General features: G+C 46.0%; 1 protein-coding gene across 4 annotated transcripts in view; it reads right to left on the reverse strand.

Annotated features, from left to right (window-relative positions):
- Positions 1-4,100, reverse strand: part of B4GALT4 (beta-1,4-galactosyltransferase 4) — a 28,484-nt gene extending 24,384 nt beyond the window's left edge. For 2 of the 4 annotated variants that reach the window (XM_084801094.1, XM_084801093.1), the window contains exon 1: positions 3,426-3,606. The gene's annotated coding sequence lies outside the window, so the exon portion shown is untranslated. Of the gene's footprint in view, positions 1-2,983; positions 3,387-3,425; positions 3,607-3,784 lie in introns of those variants that run through there. The other 2 variants (XM_084801096.1, XM_084801095.1) reach the window with 2 other exon arrangements.
- Between the last annotated feature and the right edge of the window lie 16,311 nt (positions 4,101-20,411).

Below are 20,411 nucleotides of genomic sequence, written 5' to 3' on the forward strand. Positions count from 1 at the left end.
TATCTGCCATTTATTTGAGACCATGTCTCGCCTGTGGTTCCAAATGTGCTTTGGCCAGCTCTCTAGAGGAGGGTAACTTACTGCATTTCACTCCAGAACTGACAGGTCCAAACAGCTACATCTGAGACCCCTCCCCCACCACCCCCTTGCTGGAATGTCACTAAGGGTGACTCTTACACACAATCTCAGAACCAGCAGGTGAGAAGGAACCTAGGAAGGAACAGAACCCTGGATCTGCCGACTGTCCTGCCACCATTTAGTTTATTGTCACGACCCCTCTAGTGGAGTCTGTGTGACAAATGTTACTGCACAACCCAAGGCGACGACCCCTGCCCAGGGGTGGCCTCCTGAAATGGGCCTGATGCTCCTGCCAGGAGTAACTGACTGCAGCCTTCCATTTTCTCATTGTGTTGGCATATGCTGTCTCTATTCTTTCTCCTAACCTTACTCCCATACCACGACCCTTCAAACATGATGACGTTTCGATGAAACGCCCTAAGATGGGACTGCAGCCAGGGGCCGTTGAGGCCCGGAGTTCACCACCAAGCTCCGCTGGTCTTCTCCACTCATTAAAAGAAACAAGGGTAACAATTACTCATTAGCTAATAATTAATATTATGACTTACAAAGAAAGAAAGTATTTCAGACAGCTCCAAATAGTGGCGCTCAGGTATTAGAAAGGAGAACTAAGGAAAAACTGTCTTGGTTCCCGCACTCCCCAGCACACAGGTGCTGGGCAAAAGTAAAATGAGAAAAGATTGACCCTTGACAAAGAGGGCACATGCAAACTGATACCAAGCCAATAACTTTAGAATGATGACGTCTTTACTTTGCATTCTGCACCCTGTATTGTTTCATTTCAAGTCAATAACTCATAAATGACAATACTATTTTTGCATTCTGTACGTTGTACTGGGTATGCCTGATTTTTTCACTGACTCCCTTGAATCTACTCCATGGGAAATGTAGCCACAAAACACTCCCTGTTTCCAAAAATGTGTATAAAAATCTAGACTGCTGGCCTGCAAAATACACTCAGATTCAAACTTCCTCTGGGTCTGACTCTGTCACCGCCGAATCCTTGCCCACCAACACTTCCAGAACTCCTGTTCCCAAGGACCTATCCCGACTGAGACGGTCCGGGGCAGTTTATAATCAGAGGAAACTGTGGTATTGACACTGACATTGCTAAAATAACAAAGCCCTGACATGAACTCAAATGTTAATAACCATAATCTGATTTAACTGATATAGTATATCCTAGAACATATGCTTTTATTAAAAAGTGTATAAGGGATGAGAGAGAGAAAGGGAGGGAGGGAGGGAGGGAGGGAGGGAGGGAGGGAGGGAAAGAAGGAGAGAGAGAGCGCTTACTATGCTAGAACCTGACCCAAGAGAGTCAGGCATGACACTGGCTTTTAATCCCATTGCACAGTGGTTGTCCTCCGGCCTCCTTGCGCACATGTGCACATAAGCATGCACCTCCCAAAACTGGGTGTTTAAAAGACTCTAACTAGAGAGGAACAGCTCACCATTGCCAAGTGGATAACAAACGACACAAAAATGTATATAAAACACAATCCCAAGTATGCAATATATGTGTACGTATATACATGACTTCTACCTGTACAAAATAGCAAAATTAGTCACTGAGACCAATTTAAGAAAGTTGTGTTTCTAATTCAGGGTTGGGGTGGCTCATTACCAGAAACAATGCTGTTGCTTTCTGGAATAATAATAATAGTAAAATTTCTAAATGATATTATTATAGACAGGGAACAGTAACATTTAGTGACATAAAGTTGCTGGCAACTTGAACACGTAAATTTTAAGAGGGCCTGTTTTAAAGATGCCCTACATGCCCCTGTCTACACACACACACACACACACACACGCTGCCAATGAATTTAAGTGCTAGCCAGAGAACTGTAACCCCATGTACTCTTCTTAAAATACCTATTCCCGGGTCCACACCCAAAGGTTTTGTCTCAATGGTCTTGGGGGAGTGGGGTGTGCATGAATTTTATACTTTAAACAGGAACCTGGATAATTCTGGCACTTTTTATTGTTCACTGATTATTTAAAAAAAAAAAAAAAAGGACTAGAATAGCCAGGAGTCACCAGTGGTTCATGGTTATAAACAAACACTAAGGAGACTGAAGTAGGAGGACTGCCCGCCCCCAAGTTCCAGGACAGTCTGGGCTGCATTTATGAGTTCTAAACTGACTTGCTTTAAATGTTCCCAATGTGGATTAAAGGTTTCCAAAGAGCCAGTTTGGGAGTTGGTTCCCAAGGCGCACACTATCACTAGCTCAGCTTAGAGAAGGTACTAACTACTTACATCAAGTGGCTCCTAAAATGTAATAACAGAGTCGCAGTTCTGTCCCTATTCTTCCTCAAACAGTTCTGCGTGGTCGGCAATTCTTTTTGAGATGTTTTTAACCCAATCAAAAGCCGTACATTTCTCTCAACCGCAGTCAGGCACACAAACTTTTGTGCTATATCGTGCAGTTTTCAGTGTCCACAATCCGTTCTTTAAAATGAACTTTAAAAACAGAAAAAAAAGAAAACCAACCAACAAAGCATTGCTCCCTTCCCTGGAGACACAGGAGACACATTCCAGCACTCTCTGGCAGGGTGCTGGGACAGGGGGTCCACACACTATCTTGAATTTCACCTTCTCAACTTGAACCAGAGGGGCGGGGGGCGGTGTAGAGAGAGAGAGACCGAGACAGAGACACAGAAACTAATTGTTTTAAAATGAGACTGAAAGGCCTTTTTTCATCTCAAATTACCACCTTCTTTTTGCTCTTTCATCAGCCCGGGCCAGCCCCCACTTCCTCATGAAAGTGTTTCACCTGGGAACACTTTGCAAGCGCTGGCCTCCGGCCTGGTGAACACCCACCCACCCACCAAAGGCCTTCCCTAGGTCTTTATCCCCCACACCCTTCAAGACTGGAACCCCAAACCAAGAGATAATCACCCTTATCTAAGGGAAGCCACAACATCAAGAGATACTGATTAGCAGGTGTGTCTGAAGTCCTTCAAATCCCAGGTGACTGCCGAGGAAGCTCAGCTCTCAGCCTGTCCCTCACAGGCGCGGAAGTACCCATCAGCTGAGCTGTTTGCCCCAGGTGAGACCGTGTCTAAGCGGGACGCAGAAAGATGGGCCCTTTTCCAGGTAGTGGCGCCTGGCAACACCAGAGCCGGACGCGGCGGATGCGCCCTCCTGGCGGCTGTACCTCCCCTCTGCGCGCACCATCTCCCCCGCCCTCGGCGCTGGGGCGCCCGCACCGAAGCCGGACCCCGGCCGAGGTGAGCCTCTGCAGGCCCCCAGCGCGCCCGCGGATCGGGAGGCGAGACCGCCGCACCGAGGCCTGACCGCGCAGGCTCCGCGTCCGCCCGGCCTCATCGCGTGGACCCACCCGGCTCGCAGCACCGCGATGATGGCTCAGAGCGCGCAGCCGCGGAGCTCCGGCTCGCGGTACTCACTCCGGACGCGGCCAACCAGAGGCCGCCCGGGGAAGGGGATGTGATGAGGAGCAGCCCCCGGGATCTCCCTAGTGGACCGCCTGCGCCGCCGGGAGGCGGCTCTATAGCCCTGGGCTCCGCCTCGCGCGCCGCGCCATCGGAGGGTGGGGAGGTGGGGGGGGGGCCGGGGGCGGGTCTGCCGGGTTCTCCCAGGACCTGATGCCACGGGCCGGCTGGGCCAACCCCACCACGGGCTGCCAGAGCTTAAGAAAAGAAGGGGTGCACAAATTAGCCTTTTAGGAGGATCACAAACCTTTCTGCGTATAGCGAGCAAGGCCCTGGGCGCTTCTCAGATTCCATCCCCAGAGATGTCACCGGAACCTGGAAAAGAGATCGTAACTCCCCGCTTTACAGAGCAGGAAAATAACGCTTAGGACTCCCAGGAATGTGCAGCCTTTTTCGCTTCTCTGGGCAACACTAAGTGAAGAGTGGCCTCCAGCCACGTCATATAATCCAGATGTCCGCAGTTACGTGTTTATTTTGTGTGACATTACCAAGCGACATTGTCACCTACAATTTCCACGCTTGAAAACTGTGAAATCGAGTAACAAAAGGAAAAATAAAACTGGGGAAAACAACACTTTACCCTTCATAATACTTTAAGTTAGTTCACAGTTTTGTGTTGGGCTGAATTCTTAACCATCCTGGGCCAAGGGTTGGGCACACCCCCAAGCAACTCTAAAGTCCAGTCTCAGCCACACATTATACCAAATTGAAGACCAAATGATGTTTTTGCTTGAAAATGAAATTCGATTGAAAATAAAAGACCTGCTACCAGCTGTCTCGGAGAAGTTACATGAAAACATAACGTAGATCTCGCTCTAAAACTGTGGCTCTTAACTGTGGGTTTTGACTCCTACATGAGTTGCATATCAGATATTTGTTGTTTTAAAAGAAAAAAATCCCAGTCGCTCTATTTTACCAAGAAAGACTCAGGAGCCAGATGCTGGGGTGAAAAACTTACTAGCTCAGAGAGGCAGAGAAAGCACCCAGCTGACCTTCCTACTCAGCTCACATCCCAATGGAAAAGGCTAAAAGGCTCACTAGCTCTGCTGACAGCATAGGATGAAAAGGAAAACAAACAAACAAAAAAAACCAAAGCCAAAGACTTGCTAGCTCAAGGCCCCAAAAGCCCCGAAAGCCAAATGCCATGGAACTGAAGCACTCAAGAGCTAAAGCCCCTTTAACTTCTGTACTCCGTCTTAACTACCCCTCAATTCAAAGTCCCTCTTACTCATTAATCCCTGTCAGCTGGTTTCTTGCTCCACCTCTTGACCTAGGGTTAATTTTATTAAATCCTGCGTACAGAAAGCTCTTAGATTACAGGTGTGTGTTAGGGCTCAACCACGTTAAACAGAGGACAGTTTTTTACAGTTCACAATCTCAGGGATCACAATGGGATCAAATATCCTGCAATGGATATTTACATTACGACTCGTAACAGTAGCATAGCATAACAGTAACATAACAGTGAGATAGTTTTATGGCTGGGGGTCACCACAACATGAGGAGCTGTATTAAAGGGCCACAGCATTAGGGAAGGCTGAGAAGCACTGCTCTAAAAGGAGCCAACTGAACCAGCCCGGAAGCACTGAGCTTTAACCAGGTCTAGGGCTATTCTGATGCCTCATGCCTGCATCTTCACTGCAATATGCAATATGGCACCTGTAGCCTGAGCCTCCTGCATCAGGCTGAGGCCTCTGAGGAGCACCAGTGTGGTCCCAAGACTACTGTGCTCTAGGGAGAAGCAATGGAAACTCTCTGTATTAAATTAATGTATAAATAATTTAACGTAAGTAATATTTTAATTTATTTATGTATTTACGTATTGTGGAAGGAATATGACTGGGCCCAAGGTGAAAGCAGACTTGGCGGGCTTTGCACCCCAAGAAGGAAGGTGACTGGGCCCCAAGTGGAAGCAATCTTGGTGGGCTTTGCCCCTTTGAGATAACACGGATACCCCCACTGAGACAAACGTTGTGATGGACTGAGAGGAGCCATCCTAGGTCCAGAATTAAGCAAAAGGACCAGGGACCCCAGCCAGGCTATTGTATGCAAATTGACCATCCATGGGAGGAGGGAACCGGAGAGGAGACCAGGGATTGCAGCCTGACTGAAAGAAGGCAGACAGAGAGATGGAAGAGAAGACTGCAGGATGGGACCACCAGGGTGTGGATTGCTACTATCAGGAAGGGGATCTGTGTGCAGGCCTGGAGATGCCTAGGGATTCGTCTCGTGGAGCCGATACCCGAAAGGTTTATTCTTGTTCTCTTGAGCCTCCTTTCCCTCTTGCTTAGAGTAGCCAGGTTGTAAAGGAGATACCCTTGTTTAATAAATTCATAATAAAATCTAATTGTTAAGGAACCAGAGCCAACAATGCTTATGTAATGCTGAGGACAGGAATCAAGGCCTGGACTACAGAGACAAACTACCACCAAACTACGTTCTACAATCACCACACCCAGCTCGTCCACACAGGCACACCTTCAGCTCACGATCTTATTTTTTAATACCACTTAGGTTTTTGTTAACTTGACGTAAACTAGAGTCATCCAGGAAGATGGAACTTCAATTGAGGAACTGTCTCTGTCAGACCAGCCTGTGGGTGTGTCCGTGGATTCATTTTCCTGATTAATGGTTGGTGTGGGAGAGCCACCACACACTAGGTGATATAACCCCCAGGGCAGGTGGTCCTGAGCTGTATAAGAAAATAAAGTGAGCAAGACATTAGTGTTGCTTCCTGGTCTCAGCTTGGGTTCCTGCCTTGGCTTTCCTAGGTGATAGGCCATAGTGCATAAGAGTAAATAACATCTTTCCTCCCCTGGTTAGTTCTGGTCATGGAGTTTATCAGAACAACAGAAAACAAATGAGCAATCACACAGGGGACCTCCTGGAATGACAACAGCTGATGTAATACCCCACAGAATTACCACCACCACCACCCCAAAAAGAAGAGATGTTAAAGCGAAAAGGCTGTGGTATAGTGGTGGTGGGTAGGTAGGTGGGTGGTTTCTCTGTGTAGCCTTGGATGCCCTGGACTTAACTTTGTAGACCAGGTTGGTCTCGAACTCACAGAGCTCCTCCTGCCTCTGCCTCCAAGTGCTGGGATTACAGGCTTGTCCTATACTACGGCACCCTAGAGATCCATGAATTGAGCTTTCTTCATTCACACCAAAGGAGTTCACTCTCCTGGTTAGTTTTTTGTTTGTTTGTTTGTTTGTTTTTTTGTTTTGCTAGCTTGACAAAAGACTTGAGAAGAGAGATCGTCAACTGAGAAAATGCTCCTATCAGATTGGCCTGCAGTGTATTTTATTTATTCATGATTGATGTAAGAGGATCCAGCACAGAGAGAGCAGTGCCAGATGTAAGCAGGCTGTCCTGTGCTCTATAAGAAAGCAGGCCTAGGAAGCCATGAGGAGCAAGCCAGTAAATGGCAGTCCTCCATGGCCCATGCTTCAGTCCCTGCCTTGGGCCTCTGCCTTTACGTGCCTGTATGATGGATTACAATGGTAAGCTGAAATAAACCCTGTTCTCCACAAGTTGCTTTGGGTCAATGTTTTATCACAGCAATGGGAAGTAGACTAAGACAGAGATGGGTAGCCAGTGTGGGATTTTGCTGTGACAGAGTAGATCATGTCATCTGCGGGAGGGGCAGTAAGAACGGGAGGGAAAAAAAAATAGAACACAAGACACACTAAGGATTAGAGAAAACAGTTCTGGTCCTTCGCACCGGGCTTGAAATAGTATTGGTTTCCATTACCAGTGTAGAAAAACAGATGATCTACAGGACACTGGGCAGCATCCCCGAAGATGTCCTACCTTGTAGAAAATTAGCCTACCCCTGAGTATGTTTCCAGACCTGCCTGCCAAGACCCAAAGGGAGCAATTTGTAATGAATGAATCAAGAACATGTACAGAAATGCAAAAACACTCAGTATCCCAACCAAAGATAAGATGCATGATGTCTGACATCCAAAATAGGTCAAGTATGCAAAGAGGCAGGAGAACAGCCACAAACAGGAACGCGCACTGACCTAGAATTAGCACTCATCTGAGTGTTAAGACGGCATCAGTATATTCTACACATTCAAGGAGTTATGCCGCTTGTGGAGGCTCGTGTCTGTATTCCCCACCCTGGGAGCAGTAGGACTGACCTGGGTCTGAAGCAAGCTTCGGCTTCGTACCCTGTGTCTCGGAGAACAATAGTAAGCCACTTATGTGTTACGTGCCTGCAACATCAGAACCAGGGAGGTGAAACAGGAGGATCTGGACTTCAAAATAATCCAAAACTGCATGGGGAATTCATGGCCGCTCTGGTAGTATAAGCCCCTTTTGAGAAAGAGAGAGAGGTGGAAGAGGGTTTTTTTGTTTTGTTTTGTTTTGTTTTTAAGGACCTATAAAAATGAAAGGCAGGCCTGAAGACAACCATAACAGGACAAAGAGGAGAAATGGAAATATATTCTCTTAAAAATGTATTTAGTTTTATTTCACATGCATTGGTGCTTTGTTTAAATGTGTGTCCACATGAGGGTTCTGATCTCCAAGAACTGGTGTTACAGACAGCTGTGAGCTGCCACGAGAGTGCTGGGAATTAAACGCTGGTCCTCTGAAAGAGCAGCCAGTGCTCTTAACTGCTGAGCCATCACTCCAGCCCCGGAAGGATAATCTTATAAGGTTCTTTTTTTAATCATTTTACGTATATGGGTGACCTGCCTGCATGTATGTATTTGTACCACATGCATTCCTGGTGACTGTAGAGGTCATGAGAGGGCATCCATCCAATCTGGTGATGAAATTACAGACAGTTGCGAGCCATCTGGTGAATGCTGGAAACTGAACCTGATTCTTCTGCCGAAGCATCAAGTGCTCTTACCAGCTAAGCCATCTTTTCTTCTAGCCCATATTGTAAGGCTCTCATGCTATATAATATACGGCACAATTCCTACACCATACATGTATAATATTTTAAGGTAGATTATGAGAGGTAATAATATAAGCTTCTGAGCGGCCACCAGAGTGACAAAATTGCCACCAGTGATTGAGTCAGGAGCAGGGCTTCCAAGTTCTTGGGCTTTTATTCAAATAATTGAAATCAAAGCCCACACAGATTTGCAAATGTAGCAAGGAAATGTTATTTAAAGTGAAGTAATAAACAAGGTCAGAAGATAATGCAAGAGCGCGGTGGCCACATGAGCCAAGATTCCGAAGGGACCCTATTATTGTTTGGGGCTTCCTTTTCTGGAGTTCAGAAACACTGTAGTTACTAGTGTGTATATATATAGAGAGTGGTTCTGCCTTCCAATTGATAGATTCGGTTATGTAATCATTTTTCTGTGGCATGTGCCCCTCCCCATAACGCATCTGATTTTAATCATATGCATGCCCAGGTATGCATAGGTATAAGATAAGTTGGTAATTAAGAGAGTCACCCTAAAAGTCCACTCGAGGACACAGTTTTGTTTCATTGTGAATGAACCCCAAACCAGCTCAAGCCATCTATCTTTTCATTCTTTGTATCCAGACACGCCGAAAATGCATCTGAGTAGAAACTAGCTTTCACACTCAAAGTGCAGAGAGTGATGGGACCCTGCATCATGAATTCACTCCCCAGGCTCGGAGGCCACTCAGAAAGACCGCAAGAGCAGGAAGTTTGGGAGGACAAGAGCAAAACAGTATCTTCCGGACATGATTGGACCACGGCACTCATGAGCTTAAAGCAGCTGTGGCGATCCACCCAGAACCGATGGGAGATCAAGCCAGTTAACCGTGCATGGAACCAGAGGGACTCATGAGCGCTCACCGCTAACCAAGGAAATAGCAACACTTGATGGCTCCCAAGGGACGGAAAGACAGTTTGACTTAAGGGTGTGGGCACATGCACAGTTGGTGATGCTTCAGTGGCTAGCCCCCAGAACAGCGCTTCTCAGCCTTCCTAATCCAGTCCCTCGTGCTGTGCTGACCCCCAGCCATAAATTATTTTGTTGCTACTTCATAACTGTAGTTTTGTTACTGTTACGGATGTTAATGGAAATATCTGTGTATTCCAATGATCTTAGGTGACCCCTATGGAAGGGTCATTCGACCCCCAAAGACGTTGCAAGCCACAGGTTGAGAACCACTGATCTAGGGGGAGGCATAGAGGGTAAATATAATCAAAATATATTGTATGGAGTTGCCAAAGAATTAACAACAACAAAAAAAATGTTCTGGAGAAAGAGAAAGTTAGCCTACAGTTCAGAGAGGGAATGCATGTGTAGCCCCGTGTAGGCATGATCTAGGGTTCCTGCGTGCTTTATTCAGAAAGGGCTGTATATGCATATTACTTGCAGGTAGAGGAGGTGGGATGCCCATTGCATTATTAAAAACAGGTTTTGGGAGGTGCAGAACCCAACCCAGGTAGAATGCCAGGTTACTGAGCTGTTTTGTTTTGTTGTTGTTTTGTGTATGTGTGTGTGTGTGTGTGTGTGTGTGTGTGTGTGTGTGTGTGTTGCTTGCTTGCCTCAAAAATAAATGATTGTAGCTAATATGGCAATAAAGCAGATAAAAGCAAAATCATAAAGTTTTCTATGGGGCTAGAGAGATAGCTCAATGGCTAAGAGTGCTTGCTGCCCAGCTTATGAAGGGCCTAAGTTCAGATCTCAGTGCACATGTAAGCAGTCAAGCATAGTGTCTCATTTTAAACCTAGCCCAATGGGGAGGCAGAGGCAAGAGGCTCCCCCTGGGGCTTGCTGGCTGCCAGCCCAGCTGAAAAACAGAGAGAGACCCTGCCTCAAAGGAATAAAGCAGAGAGTGATAGAAGGAAATGTTCTGTGTTTTTCTATGGCCTCTGTGCACATTTGTGCATATAGTACAGACACTTACACCTCTGCCTGCACCCCACTTCATACAGATTCTATTAAAAAAAAAAGGCGGACAATCTTCCTTCAAGGAAGAACCCCTCAATTGGTTATCCTGTGGTCAGCCCTGAAATCATGTACATGTAACACTGAAGGACTCATAGATTATATCTATACAGTTACACTTTATATATGTAATAATGACAATTAGGGAGGAGGATGCCAGGAGTTTGGAAGGGAACAAGGAAGCAGGGCATGGGAGGAGTTAGAGGAAGGAAAGGAATAAAAATAAAATTTAAAACTGGACAGAAAAGGTGGAACAAATGACAGATGAGACAAATAGAAAACTGACAGAAGATAATAGACTATATTCCTAATTACATTTTACTTAGAACCATATTATTAGTTACATTTATGTGAACGGTAACACACACACACACACACACACACACACACACACCAATGAGAAGACAAATTCTTAGATCCAACAATAAGTAGAAGCTTCAAGCTGGAGAGGTGGCTGGGCAGGTAAGAGCACATAATGCTCTTGCACAGGCAGCATTCAAATCCCAGCCCCCACCTCAGGCAGCTCCCAGCCTCCTGTAACTCCACCTCCGGAGGACCCGGAATCTTGTTCTGTGGGCATCTTTTTCACACACGCACATACCCGCTAGAGACACACATAACCATATCATTTAAAATAAAATAAAATAATCTACTATATACTGACTGAAAGCATGCTTTAAAGATGACTATAAAGTTAGTATAGCAAGAGCCGGGCGTGGTGGCACACGCCTTTAGTCCCAGCACTTGGGAGGCAGAGGCAGGTGGATCACTGTGAGTTCGAGGCCAGCCTGGTCTACAAAGTGAGTCCAGGACAGCCAAGGCTACACAGAGAGACCCTGTCTCAAAAAACAAAAACAAACAAACAAACAAAAAAGTTAGTATAGCAACACGTTAGGCATTTTAAAAGATGGGAGAAGATGAAGCATTAATTAGTCGAAAGAAATACAAAAGGGCCAGCAAGATGGCTCAGCATATAAAGGAGCTTGCCACCAAGCCAGAAAATCTGAGTTCAGTCCCTGGAAGACACAAGGAAGAAGAAAAGAAGTGACTTCTGCAAGTTGTCCAACGGCTTCTACATACATGCTATGCCCCTTCCCACAACACATGCCACCGCCGCCGCCGCCCACATACAAAAAAAAACAAAATGTAATTAAATCTTTTTAAGCTGGGCGTGGTGGCGTGCATCTTTTGCATCTTTAATCCTAGAACTTGGGAGGCAGAGGCAGGCGGATCTCTGTGAGTTTGAAGCCAACCTGGTCTATGGAGTGAGTTTCAGGACAGCTAGGACTACACAGAGAAACCCTGTCTCAAAAAACAAACAAACAAAAAACAACAACAACAACAACAAAAAACCAAGACAAACAAACAAAAAGAAAAAAGTTTTAAAAGTGAAATTGGGACTATAAATCAATAGTAGAGTATGTGCTGGGCATATACATGTTCCTGAGTTCAGTCTCCAGAACAGGGGATGGGGAGGTGAAGGGAGGGAGAGAGAGACCCATATACACACAGAAACACACAAGGAATCAAAGGAAAAGGAAGAACGGTATTGTTGCTGCTGCTGTTGTTGTTGTTTTCAAAATCAAAGCAAAAAACAAAATACCTCAAAGCAAAGGCTATTACCAGGATAAAGAAGATCAGATTATACCAGTAAATGATGGGTCAGTTCTTAAGGAGGAAAAATCCTAAATATTAATAAACTGAATTACAGAACCTCTAAGGATATGCAGCTAGGATATGTACTAAGAAATGGGCTCATCCACAGTTATAGCCAGAGTTAAAATATTCCACCCTCAATGACCCAGAACTCCAGGCCTTGGACTCCCCACTCCTTCTAGAAGCACGCAGTAAACCTCTTTTCTCCATATGTAGGTATTCTGTGTAACAACAGAGCATGAACCAGGCCTCCACTAATAATGACCAAACAATAATTTAAAGTGGCGAGGCATGGTGGCACACACCTTTAATCCCAACATTTATGAGGCAGGAGTTTGAGACCAGCCTGATCTACATAGTAAATTCCAGGTCAGCCAGAGTTACATTGTGACTCAAAAGGAAAAGAAAATACACAAGAGGAACAGGAAATGGAAAGGCATTAAAGAGCCTGTGCTTGTCTCATCACTCACAGCAGGGAGGTAACAGTCACTGACTCAGGTTGTTCCAGCAGGAAGCTGTGATGTCAGCACAGACGTTACAATCACAGCACCAATCACCCAAGGCCCTGAAAACAGGCTCTGAACGAGAAAACTTTTCCCCTTCTCTGTTTGATATTGTTTTGTACTGTCCGAACTCTTTAGCCAAACATACGCACTGCTTTTAAAATAAACGACCCTTGTTTGTCCTTATCATGTATTCTGTTGCTTAATTTCAGATTTAAGACACGTGAGGAAAGTATAATACGTCTATTTTTAAAGTTTTATGGTCTGTACATTTATGCTTTGCTGACGAGCCTCTGCCACTTCCCAGCCGGTCTCTACACTATGTTGTTTTCCAAAGAAGCACTAAGCCACATCCAAAAATAACAGAAAGGCAATTTAAATCTCCACTGCCGTGCCACGGAAACATCAAAGGGAGAGTCCTTTAAAAAAAAAACAGAGCAAAATCGTTTAAAATCCCTCTGACCCTCTTCCAACATCTCACACCATATGAGAGTCTATCAGTCTCTTCCCTTACCACTAGCAAACACCTTGTTGGGGAAAACCGGCATGGGTTGTGATGGTCCTCCCAAAGAGAAGTCTAACTTGACATTCAAGAAAATCTGCTTTAAACCTCTGAGACCTATCCAGCTGGAATCTCTTGCAAACTTCAGTTTCCTGCTCCAATCATGTGTCCTAAGCTAGGTCTTATTAATCTTTGCATTCTCAGAACTAAGCCTCCTCCCATAGTGACGCCTCACACAGCAAATGCATATTAAAATCGTCATTTGGGATACAGCTTTTATGCGAGTGGGCGTGGGTGAAAAAGGAAGGAAATGAAAGTTTACTGAGTATCTGCTGTGGGGCAGGCACAGTGCCTGTAAGGCAGTGATGTGTCTCTCGGTGTTCTGGCTCAGTAATTCTCAAATGATCCATGAAAGGCACACTTAGAGAAGTACAGAAAGTTCAAATGAGCTCCCATGGAACTCAGATGACCTCAACTGTACGTGCAAACACACACACACACACACACACACACACACTCTCTCTCTCTCTCTCTCTCTCTCTCTCTCTCTCTCTCTCTCTCTCTCTCTCTCTCTCTCTCAAAAACCTTCTTCTACTCTTGACACACATAAACGGAGACACAAGACACTTGCCCGGAAGGCTGTGTCTGCAATTCTGCTTAAACTTTAAATGTTAAGGATGAGAAAGAAAGATAAATAACATCGTGGAAACTTGGCGGGGAGGGGGGTTTACAGACATGTCTGTTACGTGTGTTTTTTAGAATGAATACATATTCAAAGATGCCCACTAGATGGCAAAGCCACATCTCAAATGTTAATGTTGACTGGGATCCCCCTTCTGGAAGTCTGAGGAATTTGAATACCTCAATCCGAATTCCAGAAAGGCCAAAGTATTGTGTATAGTTTAAGGCTATGCAAATAAACTTTGCGATGCTAATCTTACAGATAATTTCTAGGAATACGAGGTGAGCTTACAGCCTTGCGTTTTGAGTCTACTGCGATTCCTCCTCCATGCACACCGACAGTGTTAATGTAGATGCATTCCCTTAGCAAAACCATCTGGTTTTCATACCAAGGCTTCATAGCCAATTGTGGGACTAAAGCAAATGACAAGGCAAAGATAGGACTCCAAGCACAGCCTCACTCCTGGGCTGAGACATTGAGCCAGGGAGCATTTCCTCTCTCACTGAGGCAAGACAGAAGGTGCTATGAGGAAGCTGCCTCTTCCCTTGTAGCTTTTTGCCTCCCCACCACCACCACCACCATGATCCAAGTTTAGCACACCCTGCAAGGGTCAGTCTGGACTCAACTCTATTAATGTGCTACCCCATCCTATGTAGTTCCTCCTTCAGCACAAGTGAGCTATGCCAGCCATCTCTCCCACATCCTGAGGATGTGGGACCTGAAGAAACCCTGGTCTCATACACCTCTGTGTGTATTTTGGGAAATGCTACCTTGCTGTCCTGAAAATAGTGTCTACAGAGCACTCTCACATCGGTACATCCGTGATGCACTTACCTCCCAGCGTGCCACTAGTGTATGGAGGTTGTCTTCCCAACATGATATGCCCACATCCATCCCAATATGTGATATATAGAAAACGTTCCGCTTGTGTTTGTCAGTGTCTCGTTGCTATGACAAAATACCTGAGGAAGTTATTGTAAAGAAAAGTTTGCCCTCTCCCCCCAAATTATAGAGATTTAAGTTCATGGTCAGCTGGCTCCGTTGATTTTATGCTGTGGTAAAGCTACTCACTTCTTTGCAAGTGGGTTGAGGAGGGGGTAAATCCCAGTGCAAGGGTGACTTTTAAAGGCTTGCCCTTAATAATCCTCTTCTAAGTCGGCCTAATCACTTGCACAGCGAGGAATTCACCAATCTCCTGATGAAGTTAGAAACTCCCTGATCCAATCACTGCTCAGTAGTCTCACCAGCTGGGGTGAAACCTTCACTCTGTACATCATTTATAGATAAGCCATAACAGTCTGTTAAATGTTTGGACAGGTCAGCCCAATCAAGGAATAAATGCCGAATGTGAATAGATTTCATAGACTTTAAAAAACAACAACAAAGTCAGTGTTCCTGCCCTGGGATAGAAAAGGAAGGTAACTCACCAAATTTCTCCCAGAGGAGTAGGAGGAGCATGTGGTGACTCAGGGAGTCAGAAGTGGGGAGGGGCCTGGTCTGTTACAGTGGCTCCCAGAGCTTCCCTCTGTCTAGTTCCCAAGCAAAGACTTTGGTGTCCTTCAGAACGCCATAGCTCCCTTTATTGCTGGTCCCTGCTGTCACTGCTATCTAAAAGGACAAGATGGGCATGCTACTGCTATTGTTCCAGGATGCTCTACTCTACTGTGTTTTTGTTGTTACTATCTTACTGTCCCTAACTTACAAACTGCGTTAGAACATAGGTATGCGTGTACAGGAAATAACAAAAACAAAACAAAACCCACAGTGTATAAGGTTTGATACTTTCCAGTTTCAGGTCTTCACTGGGGGACATGAAACATCTCCCTGTGGATGACAGAAGCCCACAATATGTGGGAAGAGGGCCCCTGACTTCCCACGTCCACCATCTCCTACAACCACAGGGATCCCTGTCTATTTTTCCAGCAGCGCTCCTTGACCACCCCGGAGCTTCTTGCTGAGTGGTTGTATACAGTTGTTTGGCTTCCATCCCAGCTGGAGCTAGAGATAGTGCCTGAAGACTCTACCAGTTTCTAGCCACTTAAATATAAAGTAAATTGTCAGAACTAGCATTTGGACTGAGATAGGTGTAAATAAGTGAATGAAAATTACTCTTAAAGCTTACAGATTAACATATGGGACAGGGAGCCAGAGTGGGGAAAATTGGGAGTAGGGTCGGGGCGGGGGTGGGGGTGGGGTGGCGTTAAACCTCCCAAAAAACTGGATGAGCCGCAAGAAATAGAAGGATCACTCTGTGTAAAGGAAATAAGCCAAACAAAAACAAATGGGGGGGGCGAAGCTCTCATTTGTGTATGTAAGGCCTATGTAGGTGTAGACTAATTGTCAGGGCTTTCCAAAATTTTTTTTTTTTTTTTTTTTTTTTTTTTTTTTTTTTGGTTTTTCGAGATAGGGTTTCTCTGTGTAGCCTTGGCCATCCTGGACTGACTTTGTAGACCAGGCTGGCCTCGAACTCACAGCGATCCGCCTGCCTCTGCCTCCCGAGTGCTGGGATTAAAGGCGTGCGCCACCACGCCCGGCTCCCAAAATAATTTTTAATCCTCATACCGTTTCTGCAACGTGTTCCCCGCCACCCTTGCGTACTAAGATGCGAACATCAAGGCTCTGCTCAGCAAGGAGAGAAAAATAATCCAATCAAGGTCCTGGGGCAAAACCTTGGTCCACCTCAGCCTACAGCCTCTCTACCTGCAGCTAGAAGCCGCAGACCAAGCTGAAGGAGCAGTTTCCATCAATCCCCCAATTACACCTGCGTCTCTCAGCAGCCCGAGGAGGGAAAAGCAAACAGGGAGAGGAAGGCCGGTGTGGAAGGGCAGGAGGAGAGTGCGGAGGAGGAAGATTGCGGGGCGTCAAGGCCTAACAACAACTGTGTATGAGGAAAACAATTTTGTTGAAGAGGACTATTTATAGGGATGTTTTTCCTCAGCGGTCCCTGCCCCCTCGCCTTTCTTTTGTGTTAAAAGGCGCCTGGCAGATTGGTAAAAGGGTTACAGGCAGTGTACAGGAAACTGTGGAACACAATGAACGGGGCGGGGACAGCTCCCACCCACCTAAGAAAGTCGCTTGCTCCAACGTAGAAGGACCCTGGAGGGAGACAGATGGGGCTCAGAGCCCAGGCTCTGATCCTTCTATAGTTTTCTTTTTCCAAGTCGGGGGATGGAGGGGGGCGGGGGCTGGGGGGAAGGCAATGTGCCCAAAGGGTGCGGAATCCACTGAGAGAGGAAGCAGAGGCTGAAGGAGGCAAAACAGAACCAAAGCAGGTTTACAGAAATAAGTCCGAGGCAGAGAACTCCCTTAGTCAATGAGGAGTGGTTTTCCCACTCACAGACTCTGTCCGGTTTGAGAAGTCGGAGACATAGCAAAAGAAATTATCTCAAGTGTAGCTTCCGAGAGGGATCAGAAAACTTCTCCAGACCCTCAGGGCAGACCCGCCAAGCTTCTGGGCCACTCTTGAAGAACAGCTCAGCCATTTTTCTCTTTGGACCACTGAGCCAAATGGATCGAAGCTCAGACTCAGAGCCCAAGGCTAGACAAGGCCCTGAGCAAGTTCAGATGTGGGTTGGGTAGGTTCTGATGTGGGCACACACCAGCAATTCAGCAGGGACATTTGGCTCCTCTTCTGGCCACCCGATGTCTCCTTTCCGTACTTGACTAGGAAGGAAGTGCCCTGCTGCTCTTTGGCAATCTCCGGTGCCCGGTGCCCGTGTTGGAGTGAGACAAGTGCATTCTGTGCCCACTCAGCGTCTGAAATGCTAAAGACTCATTGGATGCCAAATTTGCATCTGGGTCAAAAGTCACAATCGTTTAAACATTGAGGGTGAACACAGAAGATCTCCAGACTGCTTAGCTTTAAAAAAACAAAAACAAACAAAACACTCACACACACACACACACACACACACACACACACACACCAGTTATAGTATTCAATGTAAAGATATGATGGAGTAACTAAAATATTGGTGAGGATGTTTTAATTTCTGAAATTATTTTAAATGTTTATGTAGATAACTCATCTCTGGCCCTGTCAGTTTCTATTCTGTCTTACATTTTATACTGTCAAAGAACATTTCTTCCTGAAATGGTATGGACCTTGGTGTGCTGAGAAATAGGTTGAATTTTACCCTTACCAGTGCCCAGGCCGTAGAAACTTGGTGTGGCCATTGACTGTCTTCCTACATCTAGACTTTTAAAGTTTCTGTGTATATATATGTGTGAGTGTGTGTGCATGTGTGTGTGCACACACACACACACACACACAGAGAGAGAGAGAGAGAGAGAGAGAGAGAGAGAGAGAGAGAGAATGAGAGATCATTTGTTTTTGTTTGTTTGGTTTTTTTTTTTTCACTTTTTTCATTAATTTATCCTCTCATATTATATCCTAGCCACAGTTTCTCCTCCCTCCCTCCCTCCCTCCCTCCCTCCCTCCCTCCCTCCCTCCCCACCCATTCCTCCTCTATTTCCCTTCAGAAAAGGGCAGGCCTCCCAGGGATATCAACCAAACACAGCATATCAAGTGAGAGAGATTATTTGTAACGCAGTCTTTTTCTAATATTTCTCTTTCCTTCTGCCCTTTCTATCTCCAAATTCCTTATTACTTACTTTTTCCTCTGGGAAAGCAAAGCAATGCGCAAAGCTTTCGCCCTAAGTGGCTTCACCTTGTGGTGGCTCTCCAAGTCTAGAATCCAAAAGAAGCAGGCAGGCAGGCAGGAACACAGACCTACAGATTTTTCCCATACAATGTTTGAGATGGGGGAGACCCTTTAAGATCCCCTTTCTCCCACTCTTAAACACTGCTCCTGCTTGCTCTTTGGAAGTCCTGCTAGAAGCAGCACTGGATTTCGTGGTCACGGAGATGGCACGGTGACCACACAACTCGTCACGCCTGCTTTGCTAGGGATCGGCAGTGTGACTCCTGCATGTTGCATGTCCTCTAAGAAAGTTTGGTCCACCTCCTCTGGACCTTCAGAGGCAAGCCATTTGCAACGTAACGTAAGCGCGGATGCCACGGCCAAGAAGTACAATGGTGGAGCCTAGACGCCAGCTTTCTCTGAAGTTCGCTTACCCTGGCTGTCCTCTGTCCCCCATTGGCCTCAGACAGTCACAGAAGCGCTTCCTGAGGAGCTGATCTCACCCCTAGATACCATCCGAGCACCTTTAAAACAGGAACAGCTGGAGGCAGGGAGAGAAGGAAGTAGGGAAAAAGTGCATCTGGCTTAGACAACAAGCTAACACTTTAGGACTTAGGAACTCGAAATCCAGATCCTGGACGGGGAGTCTTATGAGAGCACTTAATTGGCCACCTGGGGAGGGTGATGATTGATGTCGTCACTGATACTCAACCTCGTTTTATGGGCAAACCGGGTAAAGAAAAGTTGTGACCACAGATGATGCTGAAGCTTATCAATACTGGATGTCTGGCTTCTATTTGGAAACGGTGGGGAAGATTGCTCCAGTCCTTGGCAACAAAGAAAGCTGACAGCATTTTTGGTAGCCCCCGCCCCCCCCCCATCCTCAGTAGGTGTAGGTAAGTGGGTCATAACAACCACAGAACTTTTCAGTGATGAGTCTCAGTAAGCAAAATGCTTTTCCAATAAATTTACACCAGGCCGGGCGTGGTGGCGCAGGCCTTTAATCCCAGCACTCGGGAGGCAGAGGTGGGCGAATCGCTGTGAGTTCGAGGCCAGCCTGGTCTACAAAGTGAGTCCAGGACGGCCAAGGCTAACACAGAGAGACCCTGTCTCGAAAAACAAAAAACAAAAAACAAAAAAACAAAAAAAAAAAACAAAAAAAAAATACACCAGGCATAACTTATCACCAAATAGTGAGCACTCCTACCTTATTATCGTATAACCTTGAATCATAGAAAATCTGCAGTTCAATGGAAGAACCCTTTGGGACCAAAATCTGACCACGCACACACACACATACACACACACACACACACACACACCATATGGCTGCTAAAGTAAAGATGAGGAGAAAAAAAAATAAGGCCCTTGGAGCTGAAATAAACTGTTAAGCCAGTGGTTCTCAACTTTTCTAATGCTGTGACCCTTGAATATAATTCCTCATATTGTGGTGACCGCCCCCCCCCCCAGCCACAAATTTATTCCATTGCTACTTCACAACTGTAATTTTGCTACTGTTATGAACTGTAGTATAAACATCTGATGTGCAAGACATCTGATAATGTGACGCCTTAAGGGGTCATGGCCCACAGGTTGAGAACCAAATGTTAACAGAGCCCATTAGAGCTCTATAAAGAGATGGTTCTCTAGAAATAAAAGAAAAAACTCAGCCGTTACATTGAGTAACCCAAGCAGCTTAGAAATTGCTGCTCTGGCCGTCGGAACCAGAGTCAGTGACAGATTTTGAGCAAGCAAGCACGGAAACAACCGCAGTGGAGAGGTTGAGAGAGGTGGGAGGAGCTTGGACTCAACAAGTGGGGGCGGGGGAATGCAGGCAGGCTCAGCGGAGGAGGGTTCGGGTGGAGTAGCCTAATCACCGGAGAGTAGCTGTTTGCTACCAAGGAGGCCTGACCTTGACGAATCCCAGCTGGGAGGCATCAGGAAGGACTAGCTTGGAAGTGGGAGGAGGGAGAGCAGTGAGTCAGTGGTTAC

The sequence above is a fragment of the Acomys minous genome, assembly GCF_964271855.1.
Source record: "Acomys minous genome assembly, chromosome: 11".
NCBI lineage: Eukaryota > Metazoa > Chordata > Mammalia > Rodentia > Muridae > Acomys > Acomys minous.